The sequence below is a fragment of the Miscanthus floridulus genome, chromosome 9 (assembly GCF_019320115.1).
Source record: "Miscanthus floridulus cultivar M001 chromosome 9, ASM1932011v1, whole genome shotgun sequence".
Classification (NCBI taxonomy): Eukaryota; Viridiplantae; Streptophyta; class Magnoliopsida; order Poales; family Poaceae; genus Miscanthus; species Miscanthus floridulus.
Window position 1 is genome coordinate 61758706 of NC_089588.1, and position 25717 is coordinate 61784422.

Sequence of the window (25717 nt, forward strand, 5' to 3'; positions counted from 1 at the left end):
CGCCTCGCCCGACCTCTAGGGACAGGCTCCACCTCGACCGACACCGAGGCCACGGGCTCTGCCTCGCCTGACCCCGAGGGCAGGCTCCGCCTCACCCGATGTCTGAGGGCTGGCTCCACCTCGCTCGACATCTGAGGGCCGGCTCCATGTCACCCGTTCCCTCAGGCATGACTCCTAATGGACTCCTTTCGCCTGAACCGCCTGCTCCTGGGCTGCCTGTTGCTCCTCCTGATGCTCGGGTTCAAACTCGAGTAGTGTCACTCCATTCGGGGAACCTATTACATGCATATGCACAAATGAGTATCATAAATACATAAGAGATGAGATGATATGATAAATTGTATATGCATGAGCATGGTTATGCGCAAGATGTATGATAAGTTTAACATTCGTTGACCATGTAAATGTATAATTTTCTTCTAGTTGATCTTTACTGAGTAGGTGCATATCTCTTCTATAGTACAAGAAATATACACTCACCAAGTTCTAGTAACCTAAGGTAAAGTTGCTCATCATCAGTAAGAGGCTTAGAACCTACAGCTAACAACTAATCTCAATTAGCCTAAGCATCTACACAAGCATCACATAAAACAAACAATTATAATTGACTTAGTCCTTTCCTGCTGTAAACGACAGCTACTTATTTTGGCCATATCCAGAGTTCACTCAACCAAATACTATGATCTTGGACTTTCTAGAAAGCTTATAAAACTGCCTACAACTTTATTGTAGTCATCTCAAGATGATTCAATGGCTATCAAGGTCAAACAAAGCAATTTCCCATATCTGTCTAGAATTTCCAGAGAATAAGCATTTCTGGAGACCAATTTTTAACAACTATAACTCTCAAACTATTTGGCCTATTGCCATGATAATTTGACACAAGAAAGATAAGTAAGTTAACTACAACTTTGTTATTGACAAGATTCACAGCAAACATCATTTTACCCATGCAATTTACAGAACAACAGAAACTGTCCAAAATAGTCACTAAAATTGAATTATAGAGCAATTAATATTTTACTACATACAAGCAATCAAATTGGGGCACAACCAATGGAACCAACAGTTCATAGACATCATATACACTTTAGAAAACATAATGGTCAAGCCCAAATAAATTATTTAAATGTATTTATTAATTTATTTGGAGACTAAGGTGAAATAAGGAACATATATCTAACGTGCACAGTAAATTCTGAGAAAATTACAGTAGCCTACATATGACATCAAAAGTCTATTGTACAAATTTCATGCCATTTGGATAAGTATAGCCATCTCTACAAAAATGACAAGTTGCATAGGCTTATTCTAGCAAAAATAGTTTAGCCTAGTAAAAAGTGTCACACAACAGATTTCATATTTTTCTTACATTTAGCCTAGCACCATAACACTATGTAAAATTTTACATGATCATTAGTTATGTATTTTTACCCCCTTTATTTTCACTAGAAACTAGCAATTATTTAAGAATAAATAGAAAGACCATATACCAAGTATGCTTACTGTAGGTTTAGTATTTTCTTAGCTAGAGCATGTCAATACAAGATCAGCAAAATTGGAATCACAATGTTATCACTTTTCTAGCTCAAGTTATGCATTTTACAATATATAAACTACTTTAAAAGCACTTATCTAGCTCAATTTAATTCTCCAAGAAAAATATCCCAAATAGTAGTTTTCATATTTTTATCAAATAGTACACTTCATGATGAATCCAAAAAAATTTGGTTCACTCAATTTGGACACTCCTAGCTCTAGATATGAATTTTTGAAACATGTATTCAAATCTGTGAAAAAATAAGAAAAGCAAAGAACACATAGACTGACAGATGGGGCCCGCTCGTCAGTGAAACAGAAATAGTGGACGGAGGTTGACCGGCGATAGCTCACCGTCGGCGAGGTCTCCGGCGATGAGGTTACGTCCGTCGTGGTCCTCACGTCAACCCGCACCCAGGGGTACCCCAGGTTGGGTCGGCGGCTCACCGGAGCAAGCTCACTGGCGAGCATGGCAGACGATGGTGGTCGTGCAGTGGCGCATCGACCATCTCCGGCCATGGCAGGCTCCGGTGAGGATGGTCCTACCTCTACGGTGACCTAGCATAGCTCTAGAGCAAGATCTGGCCACAGTGAAGTAGTGGGTAAACCTGACCGCGTGCATGGCAGCACAGTGGCGCCCAGTGCACGGCAGTGGCGCTTGCCGTTCCAGCGAACCGGCGGTGAGAGGTGGGTCTCCATCTTCACGGTAGGTGCTAGCATTCGTGGCTATTCATAAACATCTTTGAGTGGGGGATGGCAAGACCTAGGGACTGCTGGCCACGGCGAGCTTGAGCTCGCGGCCATGGCGGCACAGCGAGAGTGGCGGTGCATTCCCATGTGACGGTGTGGAAGCATCTACCCTAGCTCTAGCCTGAGCAGTAGTGACCTAAGGCAACTATGGATCGGATGATAGGAAGGTGGGAGATGCAGTAGAGCGGCCTAGCCACGGTGAGCCGAGCACGCGATGATGCTCTGGTGATGTTACGGCAGCGGAAACGGCCGTAGGCCTTTACCTTAGGCTCGAACAGTAGTTTTATTGTGTCGAGGCGGTAGAGTGGAGCAAGATGGAGCTATTGGTGAGGGAAATTTGGAAATGGAGCGGTGACCGCTGCGCGTGAGCTCGGTGAAGCTCATGGCGTCGATGGCGATGGTGGCGCTGCTACTTGCTCTGCGTGCGCGAGCGAGAGAGAAGGAGTGTGCGAGTGGGAGTGGAGCAGCAGGGACGTGGCCCTCTTGTCCGCGTGCTGGCCCAACCGGCCTAGCCATCGCCGATGTATTGCCACCACGTGGCGGCGTGGCCTAGCACGGTTGGCCACTAACGGCACGCGGCGCCTGGTTCAAACCCGGCCATCAGGCCATCTGACAGCGCAAGTTCAAGCCATTAGTACTCCTAATCCATGGCGAGTTAGCAAAAATTACATTACTAAGAATTGTAGAGCTACCCGTGATCTCTAACTTTGCTTAAATGAACTTGGTCTAATTTGAGCTGGTTTTCAAATTGTAAAGCTTCGAAGTATGGTACATGAAACTGTAAATCAGTTCTTAAAAAAAATTGTAAGTTTGAAAACAGCATTTCGTTGCTACTTGTGAGCTGTTTTTGACCATGCTATGCACCGAATTAGGTCTTGGCCCAAAAATTAAAGTTGTTACTCTAGTCAAGTAGTACAACTTTGCTTAAGGGTGCACTACTATGCAAGCAATCTAAAGCATAGTTCAACTTTGGTCAAACTAAGATCATGAAAATTAGAGTTTCTAGAATAACTATGACTTGGGGGCTGTTTTTGGTCCATGTCATGGATACCAAACTTGTTCCATGTACCCTCCTAAGTATGCCTAAGGTGTTTTTGTAACCTCACAACCATTTCTCACATTGGTCACCCATGATCACAAGCATAGGTATGTATATAAGCAACATCACATGTGATAAAGATAAAGTGAATGAGATGAAACTTCTTATGCTCATGCCCATGAATGCTTGAATGTTGCTTGTGCTCATGAAATGCAAGTGCTAAATGCAATGCTTGACACTAGGGTGTTACAGCCCCTCCCCCTTATAGAAATCTCATCCCGAGATTCGAAAGACCTACTATTTTTCATAAAAAGTTGGATAAACCTCATGTAAATAATCTTCCTGTTCCCACGTAGCATCTTGCTCACTATGATTATTCCACATCACTTTGTAAAACTTGATCACACAATTTCGAGTTACTCTATCCTTGCTATCTATAATTTGCACCGGCTTCTCTTCATAGGCTAGATCCGATTCTAACTTGATATCTCCAAACTCCACTCTTTCTTCTGGAACACGTAAGCATTTCTTTAATTGGGATACATGAAAAACATTGAAGATAGCCCTCATTTCTAGAGATAACTGAATCTTGTAGGCTACTCTTCCACTTTTATCAATTATTGGATATGGACCTACATATCTGGGTGCAAGCTTTCTTTTTACCCCAAACCTTTATACCTTTTTCATTGGTGACACTTTCAGGTATACATAATCACCTACTTCAAATTCAATGGGTCTTCTTCTCTTGTCCGCATAACTCTTTTGCCTTGATTGAGTGGCTTCTATATGTTGTTGGATGATATGCACCTGCTCTTCAGCCTCTTTGACAAAATCAATACCGTAGTATCTCCTTTCTCTGGGTTCAACCCAATTCAAAGGAGTTCTACATTTATGGCCATACAAAGCTTCAAAAGGAGCCATCTTAATACTCTCTTAATAACTATTGTTGTAGGAAAACTCAGCTAACGGTAACCATTTTTCCCATGAACCCTTTGAAGAGAGGACACAAGCTCTAAACATGTCTTCCAATATTTGATTTACACATTCAGTTTGCCCGAAGGTCTGAGGGTGATAGGCAGAGCTTCTGACTAAGTTGGTGCCTAACATCTTGTGCAAATGTTACCAAAAACGAGTAGTGAATTGAGGCCCTCTATCAGACACAATGGTTCTTAGCATGCCATGTAGACGTACTATATGGGAGAAATACAACCCAACATACTCATGCGGTCGATAGTTGGTTCTAACTAGAATGAAATGTGCAGACTTAGTTAGGCGATCCACAATCACCCATATGGAATGAAAATTCTTATGAGTTTGTGGAAGTCCAACAATAAAATCCATGCTAACTTCTTCCCACTTCCAACCTAGAACGGATAGTGGTTGAAGCAGTCTAGCAAGTTTCAAATCAACAACCTTAACTCGACAACAATTATCATATTTAGCAACATAAGTTGTAATTTCCTTCTTCATTTTGGTCCACCAAAAATGGGTCTTCAAGTCCTAATATATTTTACTACTACCCAAATGAATGGATAGTTTAGAAGAGTGAGCCTCACCTAAGATCTGGTTTCTATGTTCCTTATCCTTCGGCACTACCAGTCTATCTTTAAACCATAGAACACTGTTCTCATCTATCCTAAAATGCTTAGTCTCTTGCTCTTTCATCTTTCTTTTGATGTGGAACACACCTGGATCGGTCTTCTGAAGCTCGATGATCTTACTCTCAAGAGAACAACTGATCATAATATTGTGCAGCACAACAGGATGTAACAAATTGAAGCCATCTTCTAACAGAGAATTGCAATGAGACTTTCTGCTCAAAGCGTCTGCAACCACATTCGCTTTGCCAGGATGATAATGTACTTCTAAGTTGTAATCTTTGATCAATTCTAGCCATCTTCTGTGTCTCATATTTAGTTCGGGTTGAGTGAAGATATACTTAAGACTCTTATGATCTGTGTAAATATGACACATTACCAAGCAAATAGTGTCTCCAAATCTTCAATGCATGGACAACCGCTGCTAATTCCAAGTCATGAGTTGGGTAATTGACTTCATGCTTTTTCAACTGATGTGAGGCATAAGCAATGACTTGGCCTTCCTGCATAAGAACACATCCCAACCCAGTACTTGATGCATCATAAAACACATCAAAAGGTTTCTCAATATTAGGTTGTGCCAAAACAGGAGCTAAAGTCAACAAAGTCCATAAAGTGTGAAAAGCAACTTCACACTCTGGAGTCCATATAAACTTCTCATCTTTCTGAAGCAACCTTGTCATTGGCTTGGCGATTTTGGAGAAGTCTAGAATGAACCGACGGTAGTAACCTGCTAAACCAAGAAAACTTCGAACTTCGTGAACTAAAGTTGGGGCCTTCCAATCCATAACTTCTTGCACCTTAGAGGGGTCTATGGAGATCCCATTTTCTGACAGCACGTGCCCTAGAAAAGGTACCTTCCAAAGCCAAAACTCACACTTGCTAAACTTAGCATACAACTTATGTTCTTTTAGCCTGGTTAGAACAACTCCCAAGTGCTCTGCGTGATCCTCCTCATTTTCTAAATAGATCAGAATGTCATCGATGAACACAACCACGAACTTATCCAGCTCAGGCATGAACACCGAATTCATCAGATACATAAAATATGTAGGAGCATTTGTCGGCCCAAAGGACATGACTAAATACTCATGCAGGCCATACCTAGTGGAGAATGCAGTTTTAGGTATGTCTTTCGGCCTGATTTTAATCTGATGGTAACTAGATCTCAAATCGATCTTGGAGAACACCTTAGCCCTTGACAACTGATCAAACAAGATATCAATTCGAGGCAAGGGATACTTGTTCTTAACTGTTATGGTATTAAGTGGTCGGTAGTCCACACACATCCGCAAGGATTTGTCTTTCTTCTTCACAAATAAGGCGGGACAACCCCATAGAGATGGGCTAGGTCAAATGAGACCTTTCTCTAAAAGCTCTTGCAATTGAACCTTAAGCTTGGCTAGCTCATTTGGTGGCATTCTATATGGCCTCCGAGAGATGGCTGTATCTGGTAATAACTCAATCTTAAACTCTACATCCCTGTCGAGTGGCAACCCGGGCAATTCTTCTAGAAACACATACGGAAACTCACATACCACTAGAATATCAAGGAGGGTCGTGGTCTGAATAGCACAGGCTAAGTTTTGGAGATAAAATCTCCTAGAAAGTGGCACTAGGAAAGCATCGTTACTCTAGGGTTCCCTCAACATGATGGTTCTAGTCGAAGTGTCAATGAGAACTCCATGGCCACTCGTCCATTTCATACCCAAGATTACATCTATTCCCAACCCTAGAAATACCACAAGATCTAAGGTATACTCTCAGTTGCTTATTGAGATGCGCATATCTCTAACTATCTAGTTGGTAGAGATATTATTTCCAGCTGCGTTTATGCAATAACCACCCTTATCTACAGTAACTACCCTTTGATCATGCTTGGATGCAAATATTTGACTCATAAATGAATGTGATGCTCTAGAATCAAATAAAACAACTACGGCGTGTTGGTTCACAAGAAACGTACCTGTAGTAACAACTTCACCTGAAGGGATCTCTTCTAGGGTGGTATAATATACGTGTCCCTAACGTGCATTTGGATTACCATGCCTTTGGTTGTTGTTCTTCTTGGGATAGGGGCAATTTCTTGCCCAATGGCCAGTATTGTTGTAGTTCCAGCATGGCATGCTGCTAGGTGGAACGCTGGAGCTTCCTTGTCCTGTGCTACCCTTTGGTTGGGCAATAGGAAAGGCCTTGCGATACACTTTCTAGGTCTAACTGGTCTGTACCTTCTTCTGAGGTGGTCTATACTTTGGAGCAGGTGGGCGGAACTAAGGTCTCGCAGCAATAGGAGCTTTTGATTGAGATGCACCTACTTCATGAGCTTTCTTATGACTCTTAGATGCTGAATAGATGTTGTTCTGATTCTCTTGAGTTAAAGCATCACTAACAAACTCATTGAAAGTGGCACACTTGCTGTTAGCTAGAGTCTTCATTAGCTTTAGACTAAGCCCTAGCAATCTTCTTTGCATCAGTGTCAACAAACTCTATGGCATACCTTAATAGATTGTTAAAGGCATGCAGATACTCAGTTAGTCTCTTGGTACCCTGTGTCAGCCTCATGAATTCTGTATGTTTCATGCTCATAAGACCCAGGGGAATATAATGTCCCTTAAATGCAGCCTTAAACTAGTTCCAGGTAATTTGAGCATCCTCAGGCAAAGTGGATCGATGATGACTTCATTAAATGCCTGCAGGCCCTTGCAGCTGGTGTGATGCGTATTCTGCCTTCAGGTGCTCTGGGACCCTTAAGAGATGGAACTTCTGTTCAATTGTATTCAGCCATTCATCTGCCTGCAATGGCTCCTCTACTTCCTTAAAGATAGGTGGCTTGGTGTCAAGAAAGTCCTTAAAATTGTTGAACTAGTTAGGTTCAGGTCCTTGGTGTTGGTCCCTTCCTCGTCCATGGCCATTATTCTATGCAAGACCGCGTAGCACTTCTCCCATGGAGCGTTGGGTTTCCATGAGCTGGGCCATCATCTCCGCTAGCGTGGGATGCGGTGGTGGTGGGAGGTCCCCATTGTTATTGCCACGGGAACCACTACCACCGGCATCATCTCCACAAGTTCCCCTACGGGTGCACGTCATCTGCAGAATTACAACCACAAGTAATTATTGATGATGTCAAAACAATTGTAGAGGAATTATATAATTATGCCAAACTGAATTTATTGGAGAGAATTTACATTCATACAATAAAACAGAGGCATAATAATCCATTTCCACAACACAACATCACCAATTATATTACTTAGCGATCACGCAATGCATTCCTATACATGCTAAATACTTGCCAGCACACAAACTAGACATTTATTAAGGTTCAACAACGACATAGATTAAACATGCAAGGTTCCGAGATTATATCAAAGGAGTACATCATGAGATCAAAACCTAAATTATGAGTTCATTACATAAAGGATCGAAGATAGAGAGCTAGCGCATCTGGCTAGATACTATAGCTAAGCTACTCCTCAGGGTGGTCGCTATCGATGTCGGACACATCATCACCGTGGTCGTCCTCAAAAGGATCAACCTCTTCCTCAGGCTCATCCTCGGTGTCTATCGGGGACCAATACTAGGGTACCCAAAGAAGAGGGGATAATGGTCGTTATATGTTAATCCATCCAGACAGTCAAGGGTGTGACTACGGCTCCAACCGACACCGAGGCCGTGGGCTCCGCCTCGCCTGACCCCAAGGTCATGTGATCCGCCTCGCCCGACCTCTGGGGGCGGGCTTCGCCTCGCCTAACACCGAAGCCATGGGCTCCGCCTCGCCCGACCTCTAAGAGCAGGCTCCACCTTGCCCGACCTCTAAGGGCGAGATCCACCTTGCCCAACCCCCAAGGTCGTGCGATCCGCCTCGCCCAACCTCTGGGGACGGGCTACGCCTCACCCAACACCAAGGCCGTAGGCTCCATCTCGCCCGATCACCGAGGCCGTGGGCTCCATCTTTCCTGACCTCCAAGGGCGGTCTCTGCCTCGTCCAACCCCAAGGTCATGCGATCCGCCTCGCCCGACCTCTAGGGACAGGCTCCACCTCGACCGACACCGAGGCCACGGGCTCTGCCTCGCCTGACCCCGAGGGCAGGCTCCGCCTCACCCGATGTCTGAGGGCTGGCTCCACCTCGCTCGACATCTGAGGGCCGGCTCCATGTCACCCGTTCCCTCAGGCATGACTCCTAATGGAAGCTCACGCCGTCGCCAACCACTATGGGCCAGAAAGTACAACCTGATAAGGACATGAGCTCCACGCATACGACCATGCTTGGAGATAGAGGCCGAGGAGATCAGCGAGGTTGTCCTAACCGAGAAGGAGGCCCGAAGCTCATCCGGTTCGAGTCACTAAGGTGGAGGCCCAAATCAAGTTCGAGCCCATCTCGGGTTCCAGGACCAGTCTGTCATAAAACTGGTCACACGGGCGCGTATGGGCTCCGTTTTCGACGATCCACATATGGATGGAAAGCTAATTAGATAAGGAAGCCAATGCAAGTGGTCTCACATCAAAATCCCTTCGGAATCAATAGGAATAGTTGAAATAAGTCAGTATCCAGAATCTGCCACGGTGTTGCGACACCGTCTTTTGGTCCGTTGGACCGTGTATCGTGTTTGGGCCCATTAGGGGGCATGTCCAGGGGGGTGATGTCCAAGACTCTATAATTAGCAGCCGTCGCTCTCTTTAGGATTTGGGTTTTGTTTAGTTCTTGATTTCCTCATGAAACAGACGTCGTTTTGCTGCAACTGTGCCGCCAAGGCCGCTTGCTATGAACCAGGGCCCCAGTTCTTGATCTTGTTCACCTATGGCGATTAGTCCTTTTGAATAAAGACTTGAACTCCTTATCATTATCATAAGCCTCATATTTATTTGCAATTTCAGATCGCGTTCAACCCTTTCTTGCTTGTGTTCTCGATTCGCTTGCAGGAAAGCCTTCTCGGCGAGGTCAATCGCGTTCGCGTGGTTGATAACCAACGGAGCAGTGGTGTAACGGTTGTGGGGGTCCGAATCAGTCTTGGTTCGAAGCCTAGATCGTGAACGTCGAGTCTCCACCAATCGACACTATCATACCTTTCAGAAGATCGGGTCTTGTCTACATCAAGTGGTATCAGAGACCTTGTTGCCCGTTAGGTATACTTTTATTTTCCCTTTTAGATTGTTACTATTTTTGTTTTACCTATAGTCCACAAAAAGCCAAAAATATATATATATATACACTGCCACATACTCCATATCCTATAGCCCCTTTGTGCCTTGCAATATTTTTTAATTTCAGTTTGCTTTATTGAACGGTCATCCCTCGTGTGGTGTTCGTCGTGTCTAGGTCTCCTTCGTGTTCCATGGTACACTAGTTCTATTATGCTATACGAGCAACAATTTAGAGCATAAACATATTGTAGATCGGTTTTTGTTGTTGGAGGTGCCGTCATTTTTCTTTCCAAGAATATATCGTGCCTCAATCAAAACAGTAAAGAGCATAGCAGTTTAGGCGTGATCTGTGGCCGAATATCCTTGTTTATTTATTTCTGGCCAATCAACACAGGAAAGAATTATTTCCCTTTTGATTTTCACGTAACCTTTCTTTGCCTTGAAGGAGTCCCTTATGGTCACGTTGATAGTAGCACACCACGTACAGATTATGTGCATATATTTGTCATCTGCTACACTCTAATATTTGTGGAAGATATCTTAGTGCGTTGAAGCTAGAAGATTTGTTATCTTGTGATCACTTTTCCAGTCGTGTATCATTCAGTTCTATTTCTTGTTCCTTACGGCACATTATCTGAGATTAAAAAAAGGAAAAGGCAAAACGTGCAAAAAAAGCCGCACAAAAAAAGGCAAAGAGGTGCAAAAAAAGAAGAAAAACAAAAGAGCCGCACCAAAAAAGAAAGTAAAAAATTCAGAAGTGCTTGCATCCTGTTTAGTCCTTGTGCTGAGATATTGTTGCTTGTTGAACTAGGTCCAGGACGAGTCTAGGCCGGCGACATAGACTAGCTTGGGACTACTTTTCAATCTTACAATTTCTAAATTAAATTATTGCTATTCCTTGCTACTATATTGTGCCTGTCGAAGCTCCACTTTCTTCTAACCAAGTACCGGTTCACCTTGCAACTGTTACACTCAAGCTACAATGGTATCACAATTACCGACCTATTGCACCGCCTGTTGCTTTGGTAAGAACACTTGTAAGACCGTGGTAAGACGCTTGAGAGTGTGTGACTTTACTCCTTGACCACATCCTATATAGCTGATAGGAAAATACATACTTGTGTATTTTCTTGTTTGATGCTAACAATGACAGGTTACAACACGTACCGATATGAGACATCAATGATGTATGAGCCATGCACTATTGCTGCTACACCTCCTCCCGCAGGTCAATCTATTCTTTCTTCCCCGCCTACTTATGATGGTATTGGTGCTGATGAGTACATTGAGTAGAAAACTAAAATAGATAATATTTTTGCACAAAGTTATATGTGCGAACGGAGGAAAATTAAAAATGCAACTAGTGTTTTGAGACAATCTACATCAACTTGGTGGGAGTCTTTAGTTTTTCAGATAAACCTCACACATGGAATGATATGAAAGATCTTATGAGAGAAAAATTTGATAATCCATCTCTTGTAAGGGTGTGGATGCTGATCCTTTTATCTGTCATACCTGTTTGATTCCTTTACGTGGTTGTTTCTTGGGCAGTTTGTTTTTAAGGTGTTTATGCATGTTAAATCCATTAAATGGGCATCTTGTTGTTTGCCCTTGGATATGAAAGCAAACATGCCTAGATCCCACGTGTAGTACTGCATTTGTAGTGTCAAGGAATGGTCTCCCTATGAGGAGAGGAACTTCCTCATTATGACCCATGTCTAGAACGACAAAGTCCGTGGGGATGTATGTGTCTCGAATTCTTACCAAGATATCCTTGGCTAATCCCTTCGGGTGTCATGAAGTTTGATCCACCATCTATAGTCTAAAATTTGTAGTGGACAAAGGTCCACCCAAAATCTTATCATATATTACCATGGACATAACGTTGATGCTTGCTCCAAGGTCGTAGAAGGCATTGTGGAAGACATGTGGGCCTATTGAGCATGTGATTGTCGGGCGGCCAGGATCTTCCTTTTTGCTGACAAATGGTGGATCTATGAAGTAACTGTGGCTCTCCCAACATAGAGGCTTACCAAACCTCATTGAGACCATTTTAATAGATTCGAGAGAAGTTTCAGGTTGCCCTAGATTCTTCCCCGAATCAGAGACAGGTATAGCGACAGCAATATGAGCTATTTGAGTTTTGACCATTTTATTAAAGCTCAATTGCTTTTTCATAGAGGAGGATAAATTTTCAAGTTTTGAATTAATATTTTAAATCATTTTATCATTATACATTAACTTTTTAGTAAGATTTTCATTTATTTTAGCTTGACCTAAAACTAGGTCTTTCAAGGAGGGTTGATTTGAATTATAATTTGAGTTAAAGTTCGAATTACCTCCTTGTGGGCGGGACTGATTGCACCACCCATTATTGTTACCTTGTCGGAACCCATTGTTGATGTATGCGGCGTCTTCATGGGTTTTGGGGCAGTTGTTCCCTGAGTGTTCGACCTCACCATAGACTTTGCAAGTCATTTGCGAGTTTGTGGCTTGAACGGTGGCCTTCATAGCTTCCTTCTCATGTGCTCTTTCGTTTAGTCTTGAGAGTAACAAGTCTATTTTTGTGGCAAGCATATTCGTCTCCTTCATGGTATGCATGCCCTATTTATGCTCCTCTCCCCAACTCTGATTGGACACCATCTTCTTGATAAGACTCGTGGCATCAGCAATGATCAGGGAAAGGAATGTTCCTCCAGCAGCGGCATCTATGTGCCCCTTCAACATGGGCATAAACCCCTCGTAGAAGTTTTGGAGCATGAGCCAATTCTCCATTTCATGGTGCGGGCAGGCCTGCATATAATCTTGGAGCCTCTCCCATGCCTCGGGGATGGATTCCATGTGATTTTGCTGGAAGTTCGAAATTTTTCCCCTCAGGGCATTGGTTTCGCCCATGGGGAAAACTTAATGAGGAATGTCACAGAACATTTATCCCACGTACTGACAGCTTCCTTCTCTTTATGGAACCACTGTTTCGCCTTCCCATGAGGGAGAAGGGAAACAGACAGAGCCTGATGCTGGCTGGTGTGATGTTTTTGATGACTATGGTGTCGCATAGCTCCAGGAAGTGTTGTAAGTGTGCACTTGCATCCTCGCTGGGCAAACCATAGAATTGGTTCGCCTGTACCATCGTGACTAGGCCAGTGCGCGGCTCAAAGTTTCCAGTACCTGTGTTAACAACGGGCCCAATGGGCACATTGGCAACATCGGGGGTGGAGTAGTCATAGAGTGACTTGGCCATTTCGGTAGTAGCGGATGGTACAGGGGTGACTGGTTCAACTATCAATGGAGTCGCAAAAGAAGCGGTACGGCACTGACTCTTTCCTTTGGAGTGCCTTCGGATTATCGGTGTAGTTGTTTGGTAGATCAAAACCACTGATACACTATCCTGTTTTCATCCACAACAGGAAGAAAATAGGCAAAATTAGCCTGCATAAACTATGGCTACCATTACATGCATGTGCCCATGATCATGTCCTACTAGATTCTTTAACCTATGCCCTCTGCGGCAACGGCGCCAAAAATGCTTGTTGGCATTTCTTAGCGCAATCACCAAGTGTGGAGGTTTTAAGTCCATCCCTGGCAACAGCGCCAAAAATGCTTATTGGCATTTCTTAGCGCAATCACCAAGTGTGGAGGTTTTAAGTCCATCCTCGGCAACGGCGCCAGAAATGCATGTTGGTATTTCTTAACACCATCACTAAGATTGAGTTAATCTTAGCCACGCCGCCAAGAAACACCAACTATGATAGTTCTTAACGATTACAGAAAATATCCGCAACCACACGGATCTACCGTTGTAGCATTTCACCTAGAAGTATTCAGGGTATCGTTACTTATATTTCCCAAAGGAGGGCAAGGTATAAGAGTCTAGCATGAGCATGAGCAAGATTACATATTCACAACCCGTGCATCTCCGCTCTCTCTATCCCTCATCTGGTCTTCGCCGTAGGTCCTAGAAGCTAGAGCCACTGTCCATTTAACCCCTACTGCCTCGTCGGTGATGGAACACACATCTGCACCGTACGCGCTCGCTATGGCCACGAGCATGAGCTCGCCGCGACCAACCCCAATAGGTTACCCTTAGTTCCCTTTGGTGCCCGTTATTGAGTCGCCTTGAGCTCTAGATCCATAGCCTATGATGTAGGCAGGTCGCCTATAGCCCCCTCGCCGAAATGGCAAGCGCCGCCATCGTGCACCGAGCGCTGCCCAGCTCCGCACACGCGGCTGAACCTCACCGCTGCTCTACCGTGGCTTAGACCTAACCCGAGAGCTCTACTAGAGTCCGTGGAAAGCTGGCTGATATGCCAGGTGTCCCAAGAGAATTCGCGCTCATCAAATTCCTTAGGAACAACAAGGACATCTTTGCATGGAAGCTGGCTGATATGCCAGGTGTCCCAAGGGATTTGGCTGAGCACAAATTGGAGCTAAAAGTCGGCTCTAAACCGGTCAAACAGAGATTGCGGCATTTCTCGCCAAATAAGAAAGAAGCTATCAAAAAGTAAATCACCAAGCTACTAGTTGCCGGGTTCATCAAAGAAATCCTTCATCCTGAGTGGTTGGCTAAACCCGTGTTGGTTCAAAAGAAGAATTCGGCTGAGTGGCACATGTGTGTTGATTATACAGACCTCAACAAGCATTGTCTAAAGGATCCCTTTGGTTTACTGTAACACCCCGGGTGTTACGATCCTTTTTAGCGCCGCGATTTAGGCCTAAGTAAAACTTTCGAAAAGAGTTTCTCGAAAATTTATTTAAAACATACGTGAAACGATAAGCGAATCATGTGTGACTTAGTTTCGAGGGCTCAAATAAATGCTCAAGTTAAAATACGCAGTGCGTAGAAATAATTTAGGAATGTCAAACGACAATGCCAGCGAACGGTATGTTCTGTTAGATTAAGCATGAAAAGCGACTTTTATAAATAAGATAAAATCCGTTAATAAGTTGAACGATGTGTGTGTGTGTGTGTGTGTGTATATATATATATATATATATATATATATATATATATATATATATATATATATATATATATATATATATATATATATATGCTCAGGAGTTTATTTTGAAAAGCTTAAGTGAACAGGACGATGAACTGCTCGTATATACTAGGTGAAAGAAAACTAGAATTTGATAAGAAAAATTGAAAGGAGGTGACAGAAAGCTAGCAGATGTGAGAACTTTTAGCGCCTATTTTTTTTTTACTCCTAGCTTCGCAGTCGTTCTGCACCTGGTTCTACACCACAACAGTTTTCTTGAGAAAATGTCTGTATTTAGAACACACCTCTGTGAGCGGACTCATGAGACAGGGAGTGTCTTGTTCAATTATTTTTAATGGAGGCACCAGCAACTGTGCAGTGGCAGTGCAATGAATCTGATCGGCCGACCCATGTGCTGCTACTCCCGCTCTGCTCTCTCATATGATTGCCGACTCATTTGTTTCTTTCTCTCGCCGAGGCCAGCGCGCTGCTCTGCCTTGCCTCTGCCATGCCCACGTCCTGCTGTTCCCTCTCCAGCACTCGTTCTTCTTGTGCACGCTGAGCCTCCAGCGCCTTCCTCTTCCTTTTCTGTACCGCAACCGCTGTCGTCTCTGTCTTCGCGTCCCACCGAGGCTACTTCGCTTCGCCTCGTGTGCCCTGCAGCACCGGCATTCTCTTCTTTTTCCTTCCCAGCGTTCGGCGCCCTGGCGTTCCCGCGCCCGTGTGCCCGTGAGCTCCGCAGAGCTCCGCCGGTCCGCTGCTGCCGCGCCCGTGTGCCGCATCACCAGCCAGAGCCGTGCCGCCGTTCTCCTCCCTCTCCCAAAACCGCGTGTGGCTCCGCACTGCCTCACCTCGCGCGCCGAGCCGCAACGCCCCGTTCGGCACCCCGTGGTCCGCGCCCACCGTGGCCGTCCATCTTCCCGGCCAGGTATGGCATGCCGCCACCTTGCTCTCGGCTCCCCGTGCTGCCGTCCCGTGCGCATGCCACGGCCTTGCGCTAGTCCCCGTCCCCGCCACCTTTGCCGCAGCGCCTCCGTCATCGGCGTTGCCCCCGTCTTCGCATACGCGCGCTCTGCGCTCCGACGCAGTCGGCCGTACTTCACCGCTCGCTACTCCAAAGCGCCGCCATTGAGCCGTTTCTCCCCTGCCATCCTCCGCGAGCAGGCGCACCGCCCTCACTTCCCCACTCCTCGTCAGCGCTGGGCACCCGACCGGACCACGCCACCATCGAGCCACGCAGCCGCTGCGTTACCAAAGCCACAGCTCCCCCGTCGTCTCAGCTCTGCGCTAGACCGAGCCTTCCCCGTGCCACTCTAGGTGCACCGCGCGCGTGCTAGCCGCGACGCTGCCCTTTCGCAGCGCCCAGCCATGGCTGCGCCGGCCCGCCCAGAGCCGTGGAGTCCTCCTGCCAGCGTGCGGCTCTGCCTCGTTTCATCTTCCTCCCCGCGCGCCGGCGTCCCGCCATCATCCGAGTCGGTGGAGCGCCCCGCTGTGGCACAGCCGCCCTGCCAGCCGCCCTGCCAGCCGCCGTGCCCGCGCGGCTCCTTGCTCTAGTTCTGTATCGCCCTCTCCGCAGCGCCCGCCAGGAGCCATGCTGTGCCGGTGGTCGGATTTTGGGCCTGCTGCGTCCGTCCCGGCGCTCCTCTACTCCCTGCGTTTCGCTTCTGGAATTTGGAAGGAAGGTGAGGAAGGGGTATTAATCCAAGCAAAAATGTTATACGGGGTTTTTACTGCAATAATACATGGCACATTGAACAGTACTCTGGACCTAGGATTGATTAGTGAAAAGCGTAGGGGCCATTTCGCGTATCTGCCGCGCCTGTGGGCTTGACCGGCTAGGCCAGCCTACCGCCCCGCGCCTGGGCCATTGCGCGCCTTGCTGGGCCGCCTGCCGCGTTGGGCCACCGCCTGCCCCATTGGGCTGGCTGGTCGCCTGCGTGCTGGGCTGTCCGCGCCTGGGCTGCCTTGACCAATTGGGCCGCACGTCGGGTGCCGCGCGCCTTGCTGGGCCACCGCGCGCCTGTCCGATGGTCGCGCCTGGGCTGCTGATCGCACCCCTCTGCCTACGGGCCAGGTCGACTCGTTGGTCGTTGGGCCAGATGTGTGGCCGCTGGCCCTTTAGTTTTATAAAGCGATTGCTAATTGAGTCTTGGGAATAAAATTGTAACATCAATATAAAATGGCATAGGAATCCATGAATAGCGAAACCAGTTTTGTTAGTCCCCTAAAATCATGCTCTACATGTTAGTATATTTTGTTCACAAAGTTTGGCAATATTTTTGGGAGCTATATAATTATTTTAAAATGCTGAATATTGTTAAAAGATGAACTTGTAGGAATTTTTCGGATAAATCGGTAATAGTGTTGACTCTAAAAATTTGACAGTAAACTACTAATATTATTACATACTCACTGTAAATTTTGTAGCTCAATAAGAGTTAGTTTGCTAGGTAGATAATGATGCTCTATTTTGAATAACGATTAAATCGATACAATGAAATGTAGAAATGCCGTTGGTTTATATAACTACAATAATTGTTGGGAAATAACGCCTTATCCGACAACGTGTATATGTAGCCTAAGTACGGTCGTCGTTAGAATTAGCCCGTTAACTTGAGGGACGTAGAGCAAATTTATACGAGTCACGATTGCAGTCAGTTGATCATACCCTTGCATTTCATCACATTGCATATCATGATAGGGACGTCGATGGATCACGGAGTCATCGGGAGTTGCTGGAGAAATGGTGCTTTTGGAGATCATGTCACCATGATGGAAAGCTAACTTCTGATTATATTTTACCCAGGCAAGCCCCGGTGCATAACCCCTACTTTCTGCAGTTTAAATTATATTTGTGCATTAAGTTTCAAGGTGTTGAATGAAACCCACTTGCATATATATCTTTATCCTATGAGTCTTACTAGTATGACAGGATCGTGTAGATTGCTATGCTACAGGACCCCGGTAGAAGTCGAGTGATTGTCTGTCATTCGCGAGATATAGGAAATATGTTACTATATGATTATCACTTGGAATATATAAAATGGTGGAAAGGAAAATAGTGACCGGGCAGGGATATGGTTTGGGTATTGGTGGGTGTAAGAAGTTGTGTCGCCGCGGAGGCGGGTCATAGCTTGGTTACACCGTTTTTCCCTGTCTGGTCGGTTAAGGACCGATCGTTGCATATGACTCTAGGCAGGTCACAGACTTTTTATCCCAAGCATATACTTGTGTATGGGCGCTTGGAAGGCTTGTTGCTCTCTTATCACGGATCCAGCTCTTTCCGGACCGACTGTTAGGGTTTGTTTTTGGTGGAGGAGGTCCTTGCACCGTACTGAGTCCGGGACTCAGGGGCGGGGGCTTGGAGTCCCAGTTTGGACGGGGACCTGGATACCCGGGACAGGAGAGTGATGGGTTGGTCCTGCTTGTGCCTGGGGTACAAGTGGGGCGTGTGTTTTCGGGGTACCCAGCTGGGGGCATTGATTCGCGAATCGCCGGGCTATCCGGTACGGCTTGCCTATGGTTTAGCATCGTAGTAAGAACTGAAAGATGAAAGATGGACAAAGGAAATCTGATTGCTTACCACCTGCTTGAAAGTAGCACAGGTGCTTACATAGAATGGTTAGTTAATGAACCAATGCGGCTATTATTAAAAATCAAAGATAAAGACGCACACTTAGTAATGCTTTCTGCGAATGCAACCCACAAACCAGATAGCCTTGCATATCCTTGGAGTCTTTTCTTTTCTCCTGTCGGATAAGTCTTGCTGAGTACAATTGAGTACTCAGGGTTTTATTCCCCCTGTTGCAGGTGACAGGTGGATGCTAGAGCTGACCTTTGTGTGTGGATTCCTCCTGGTGGGCTCAGCGAGGATTTCCTTTACGCTGCGATCGTAGTTGTTATTTATAACTCTCACCAAATGCTTTTATAAATGAAAGTTTAATAATCTGTTGTCGTAGTTTATATATCAATACTTCATCATGTCATTAATAGATGTTTATTTCCGCTGTAACTCTGTTCACACGTTTCTATTCCGCTGTTCAATTAAATTGTTTATAACTCTGATGTACATGTAACGTGGTGTAAGAACTGGTTAAGAATGATGTAAGCTTTATTCTCTCATTTGTGATCCTGATGGCAAAAATGTGGATTTTCGGGTTCTCCCCTGGGGTGTGCCCGACGGAATCGAGTAATCTAGTGTTCTCCATTGAGTGCTTAGTGTCTAATAGAAGACAAGCACTCCTGTGAGGCATTAAATTAGGCGGTTCTGCCACATTTACCCAGCATTGATCGGATTGTGGATACAACAGCAGGCTCAGCATTACTCTCCTTTCTTGATTGTTATTCAGGATATCATCAGATTGCTCTCCAGGAAGAAGACCAGCCTCATACGACGTTTATTACCCCTTTTGGAGCTTATTGCTATACTACCATGACTTTTGGATTAAAGAACACAGGCGCCATGTATCAACACGCTATTGAGGCTTGTCTCGGTGATAAGATTGGTGAAAATGTTGAAGCTTATGTGGATGATGTGGTGGTTAAATTGAAGGACCCATCTGCCTTAGTCACTGATTTAGAACAAACCATCAAGAATCTTTAGAGGTTCAGATGGAAGTTGAATCTGACTAAGTGTGTTTTCGGCGTCCCCTCAGGGCAGTTACTCGGATTTCTTGTCAGTAATCGCGGGATTGAAGCTACCCAGAAATAGAATAAAGCTATCACATCTATGGGTCCCCGCATTCTGTCAAAGATGTCCAGAAGCTCACTGGTTGTATGGCTGCTCTCAATAGGTTCATCTCACGGCTTGGAGAGAAGGGTCTCCCTTTTTTCAAGCAACTAAAAAAGTCAGGAAAGTTTGAGTGGACCTATGAGGCTAATGAAGCGTTTGAAAAGTTGAAGGCCTATATTACAAGCTCTCCGGTGCTTACCCCACCCCTCAAACGAGAGCCTCTACTACTCTACATTGCGGCAACTACACATGTAGTCAGCATGGCTATAGTAGTCGAGCGAGAAGAAGAAGGACATGTTTTCAAGGTACAGCGACCAGTTTATTATATCAGTGAAGTGCTTTCTGATTCCAAGGTCCAATACCCTCAAGTTCAGAACTGCTTTATGTTTTGTTCATCACATCGCGCAAACTTCATCACTATTTCAATAGACATGATATTGTGGTGGTTACCAACTACCCGCTTGGGGATATACTACACAACCATGATGCAATAGGTCGCATCTCTAAGTGGGTTGTGGAGCTTGGTGCTCTCCATGTCAGTTTTACTCCGCGTAAGGCTATCAAGTCTCAGGGTCTAGCAGATTTCGTGGCTGAATGGACTAAGATTCAACAGTCTGTACCTGTTGCAGTCTTGGAACATTGTAAGATGTACTTTGATGGCTCATTGAAGCTTGGTGGTGCGGGTGCAGGTGTTCTTCTCATCTCACCGTCAGGGGAACAGCTCAAGTATGTCTTGCAAATCCTTTGGTCAGCTACCAACAACAAAGCCGAGTATGAAGCTCTCCTTCATGGTTTACACCTAGCAGTTACCCTCGGCATCAAATGCCTTCTCATCTATGGTGATTCCTAGGTAGTTATCAACCAAGTCAACAAGGATTGGGATTGTACCAAGGAAACCTTGGATGCTTACTGCACAGAAGTCCGCAAGCTCGAGAAGCATGTTCAAGGATTAGAATTCCATCATGTCGTTCGAGACCTCAATGTTGCAGCTGACGTTCTAGCCAAATTGGGTTCTGACAGAGCAGCAGTACCGAGTGGTGTCTTCGTCCAGGAACTTGCTCATCCCTCGATCAAAGAGCTAGAAGACCACTCTGGGGATATACCAATGCCTGATAGAGAAGTTTTAATCATTAACCCAGCTTGGACATAGCCGTTTATTGATTATATCAAGGAACAGAAGCTGCCACTTGACAAAGTTGAAGCTGAACAAATTACAAGATGGAGTAAGAATTATGTCCTAGTAGGTGACAAATTGTATCGCAGAGGTGCATCCTCTGGTGTTCTCTTGAAATGTGTCTTAGCAGAAAAAGACAAAGAGATCCTTGATAAAATCCATGCTAGATGTTGTGGCAATCATGCCGTGTCCAAGACGCTAGTCGGTAAAACTTTCCGATCTGGCTACTATTGGCCTGTAGCTCTCAAAGATGCAGAGGAGTTGGTCCTTCATTGCAAGCCATGCCAATTCTTTGCTAGACAGGCACATGTGCCAGCACATAGTCTCATCTGTATCCCTTAGTCATGGCCTTTCTCTTGTTGGGGGCTGGATATGGTGGGACCCCTGAAGCAAGCACCCGAAGGATTTGAGTACATATATGTGTCAATCGATAAGTTTACCAAGTGGATATAATATCAACCTCTGGTCAAATTTTCATCCGCCAAAGCTGTACAATTCATGTAGAGTATCTTCTTCCACTTTGGTATCCCCAATAGGATCATTACTTATAATGGCTCACCCTTCACGGCTAAGGAATTCAGAAATTGGGCAAGCGATTGTGGCATCAGAATCGATTATGCACCAGTAGCCCACCCGCAAGCCAATGGACAGGTCGAAAGAGCCAACGGGCTATTGCTAACTAGATTAAAGCCCAGTTATACGATGAACTCAAGGATTACGGCGGCAAGTGGATTGATGAGTTGCCTAAAGTAGTCTGGGGCTCTGTACGCAGCAAAACAAAGCGATAGGGTACTCACCCTTCTTTTTGGTCTACGGGTCTGAAGCAATTCTACCCGTAGTCTTATTTGGAACTCACCTAGAGTTGAGCAATATAATGAAGGCGAGGCAGATGACACATGACGACTAGAAATAGACAGTGCTAAAGAAATCAGAGAGTCAGCCTTACTTTAATCAGCTCGTTATCTACAAGGCGTGCGCAGGCACTATGACAAGCATGTTCAGCCACGCACGATTCAGGTTGGACACCTTGTCTTACGTCACATCCAAGACACTTCTAGGCGGCACAAGCTTCTAAGTCCCTGGGAGGGTCCTTTCATTGTTGCCAAGGTTACGCGTCCGGGCTCATTTGAACTCATCACAGAAGATGGTGTCCTAGTTCCCACTACTTGGCACATTGATCAACTGCACAGATTTTATGCTTGAGAGTTTTTCCACTTTTTTAGCTTGAGACAGTAGTAGATTTAGCATCGCAATTGTACGAGACTTCAGATTAATAAAATTGGTTCTCGTCAATTGCTCTCTACACTGTTTTACAACTCCGTGTTGTCCGTACATTGGGTCCGTAGCCTTCCAACTACTACGCTCCCATGTACTAGTGCTGTAGTTTTTCGAGTACTATGCTACTGACTACTAACCACTTTTGTGGCCCTCAACTGTCACTCCTGACCCATAGCTTTATGCTACTTCCTGTCGAGGTCCATAGTAATGATAGATGGACTCGCACACGCTGCACATACCATAAGGATTTTAATCACAATCCTGGTGCACACGCTGCGGAAGCGGAAGAGGGCTGAGTCGTCCTTTGGCTATACAAGCTGGATGAGACGCTTGGTCAACTAAAGTCCCTTCACTTAGTGCCTGTCGTTGCACTCGGATAGACTCGTACTTAGAACAATCTAGTTCTTTGAAACGTCTGGTAATCACATCCACCCGGGTAGACTCGTAAAGAGAGTACTCCTACTCTTTGAGACGTCTGGTCAAATATACCCACCTCTAGTGCCCGTAGTTGCACACGGATAGACTCACTTACGGCGGCAAGCCAGCTCCTAAGTGTCTGGTCAATTACATCCACCTCTACAAGTGCTTATTCCAGCACTCGGACAGACCCGTTTCTAGAGGCAGACGCACACTAGCTAAATGTCTGGTCATACACGTCCATCCTGTTTTTAATCTACTCAGTACAGATACGGGTCGAGTAAAACAATAAAAATTAGAAGTACATTGCATATTTTTGCTAACTTGTACTATCATTAGGCCTTTGTTACATCATACCACTGTTTCTTATAGGTATTACATAATGATGGGCTAGCACTACAAAAGCTTTAGCTTTTTGGCATATGCTTTGGCTACCCCCTCAACTTTTTCCTCTGCAGCAGCCAAGTTAGCAGCTAACTCTGATTCGGTCTTCTCCCATGGCTTGCGGCAGATCATGCCCATGTCTGCGTCTGGAAGGTGTACTTGGATGATGGAGAGTACTCCTTTCACGATGGATTCAGCCATCTCCGTGATGTATTGACCTAGCTGAGCGGGCGCTGACTTAATACACTCCAGAAGCGTGGTTTCTCCGCCTCCTTCGCCTTCAAGGATCATATCCAGGAGTGGCTCTATGGCTTCCATCAGAAACTGCAATTTGGATTCATGCTTCTGTATCTATTCTTGCTGCGTCTTCAAGTGGCGAGTCCCTGAGCAAGATTCTTGTCAGCATCACAGCGTATTTGCTCTGCTTCAGCCATTATAGAATCAGCCTCAGATTGTACCTGCTAGAGTTCATCCACTTTCTTGTTGTAGCATCGCTTCCAGTCCTGAGCCTGGTGGTCTTTCTGCTCCGCTAGCAATTTAGCAGCTACAACAGAGTACCCGGTCATTTGATGACTTAAGCATTACAAATCTCCAGATAAAGCAGGAAGAACTTACCCTTGATTTTCTTTTCCAAAGAGGTCTTGAATTTTTTGGCAGCCTCCTTGGCATTGTCTAGCTTCTGGTTGGCATCTCTCTCTCGCTCCAACAAAGCATCGCGTTGGCCAGCAATACATTTGATGTCGGCCTCCAGCTCGCCTATGCGGATTCCGAGTACCTTAGTGGCCGTTTTATGTTCTTCTTCCTTCAACATCATCTCATTCCTGAGTTCTTTAATCTCTGTCGCATGCCTAGCTTCCGCCTCGGCACAGCGGGTAGAGAGCTGTTGTTGGATGATTTTGGCCTGGTCAGTCACTCGGAGTTCTAAGTTATGCAACAGACACATCTATATGAGTATAACATCAATGAATCTTTACCATCTTAAAGGCCAGACTGTTACCAGAATCATACTACCCAATGCAGCATGTTCAATCGTGCTCTTCTGCCAAGCCTCTTTGATACGAGCAATATCGGAGTCAAACCCGAACAGTTCCAAGCTAGTGCTCCGTCCGGTCAAGGCAGAGGAACTCGATCGTGGGATAGTTGGAGTTGCCAAAGGCTGATCGACGATCATCAATTGATTGTCGGGTATTCCCCGAATAGTTCTTTCAGCATCTTCAGCTTGTCCTGCGGCTACTTCATTGATGTTTGCCATAGATGTAGACGGTACATCAACGGGAAGTGTATGAGAAGCACTCGCCAACTGTTCCTGGCCAGCAGTTATAGTAGCTTTGGATGTTCCGAGTTCTCCAAGTTCATCAAGGCTACTAGCCTGGGGAAGCGATTCCTTGTCAGGGCCTTTCTCGCCTCCCATGGTGCCAGTGCTGGCAGCTTGTTAGTCTCTTTCTTCATGTCATTCTTCATGCTCAGTTGGAGTAAACATATTTTCCATGGGAGCAATCACTTCAGCGGGGCTTGGTTCTGCTACTCTTGCTCCCGCGTCCAGAGAGGCACTTCTGGCAGTATCCTCCTCTTGCACAATTGGTTCTCTGGTTCAATCAAATTAAGGATCAAGCTGTTGTTATAAGATGGATTGGTTAAACAAAACCTGTGAAAGATGATTACTTACTCTTCTTCGCTAAAAGCAGGATGAGTGGGTACTCTTAGTACTTGCTTGAGTTTACTAGATGATTCCGTCGGCTGCCCTTGCACTGGTTCTTCAGGAGTACTCCCTTTGCCTGTACCTTCTCTTTCTAAAGCTTGAGTTGGAGATGGTAGAGACGTACCTTCAACTTGAGCATTTTGTGAAGTTCCTACATCAACACATGAAGCAGATTTAGGATCATTTATACAAGAACTAGAGACTAAAAGTAGTCGAAATAGGGGTTATTACCTGTCCCTTGGGCTATGGGCTCAAGATGCCGAGTACCCTCCGACTCCTTTTCTGTACCACGCGCTAAAGCGGAAGATTTAGACATTTTTCAAACAGCTGTCCGAGTACCTGAGTGTGGCTTCTTAGGTACAGGTGCCACATTCAGCTCCATGCGGGGACTTCGACCATGCTTTCGACTAGCGGGTCCTACTTCTGTACCCTCTCCTTCATCAGCCGCATCAATATCATCAGACTCGGTATCTTACACACTGATGCCTTGGAGTGGGTCAACAACGTTCTACATATCTTCTGCCGTCATGGGCCGTGCTAAGTTTTCACCGACATCCTCGTCAACTGGTGGTTCTGGGCAGTCGTCCCATTCACGACCATACCGCTGTTATATAATAAACAGTCAATATTCAGAGACTATTCAGTAAAAGTACTCGGGAACAATTGACATGAAATAGATACTTGCTGCTGATGGTTTCCGTGAAGCACAGAATGCTATGGCCTCTTCTGGCATATTCTCTATGCCACAAGAAGTTTTTGTATCCTCTTTAGCACATCTTTGGTGGGTAATTCTTCGGAGGTTATCCTTGATGGATCATTAACTCCCAAGTACTCGAAGCCATAGTTTACCCGCAGCTTCAGTGGTTGAATACGACGACTTATGAAGCTACGGAGAACTCCGGCTCTGGTCAAACCACAAATTTTTAGACCTTCCAGCTGGTTGAGCAAAGGTTTGATTGTGGCTAACTCCTCCTCAGTTAAC

General features: G+C 45.4%; 1 long non-coding RNA gene and 1 other non-coding gene across 3 annotated transcripts; one reads left to right on the plus strand and one right to left on the minus strand.

Moving 5' to 3' along the window:
- The first annotated feature begins 12842 nt into the window (after positions 1–12842).
- Positions 12843–12949, plus strand: LOC136484511 (small nucleolar RNA R71). Its single transcript, XR_010766033.1, has one exon. It is a non-coding gene; the product is annotated as a small nucleolar RNA R71 (small nucleolar RNA).
- Positions 12950–23014: 10065 nt separating this feature from the next.
- Positions 23015–24616, minus strand: LOC136482032 (uncharacterized). Of its 2 annotated transcripts, XR_010764939.1 has the most exons (4): positions 24034–24616; positions 23652–23916; positions 23495–23580; positions 23015–23419 (listed from the first exon to the last, which is right to left on the minus strand). It is a non-coding gene; the product is annotated as an uncharacterized lncRNA (long non-coding RNA). The 2 variants fall into 2 exon arrangements; XR_010764938.1 differs by having other exon boundaries at positions 23652–24616.
- Between the last annotated feature and the right edge of the window lie 1101 nt (positions 24617–25717).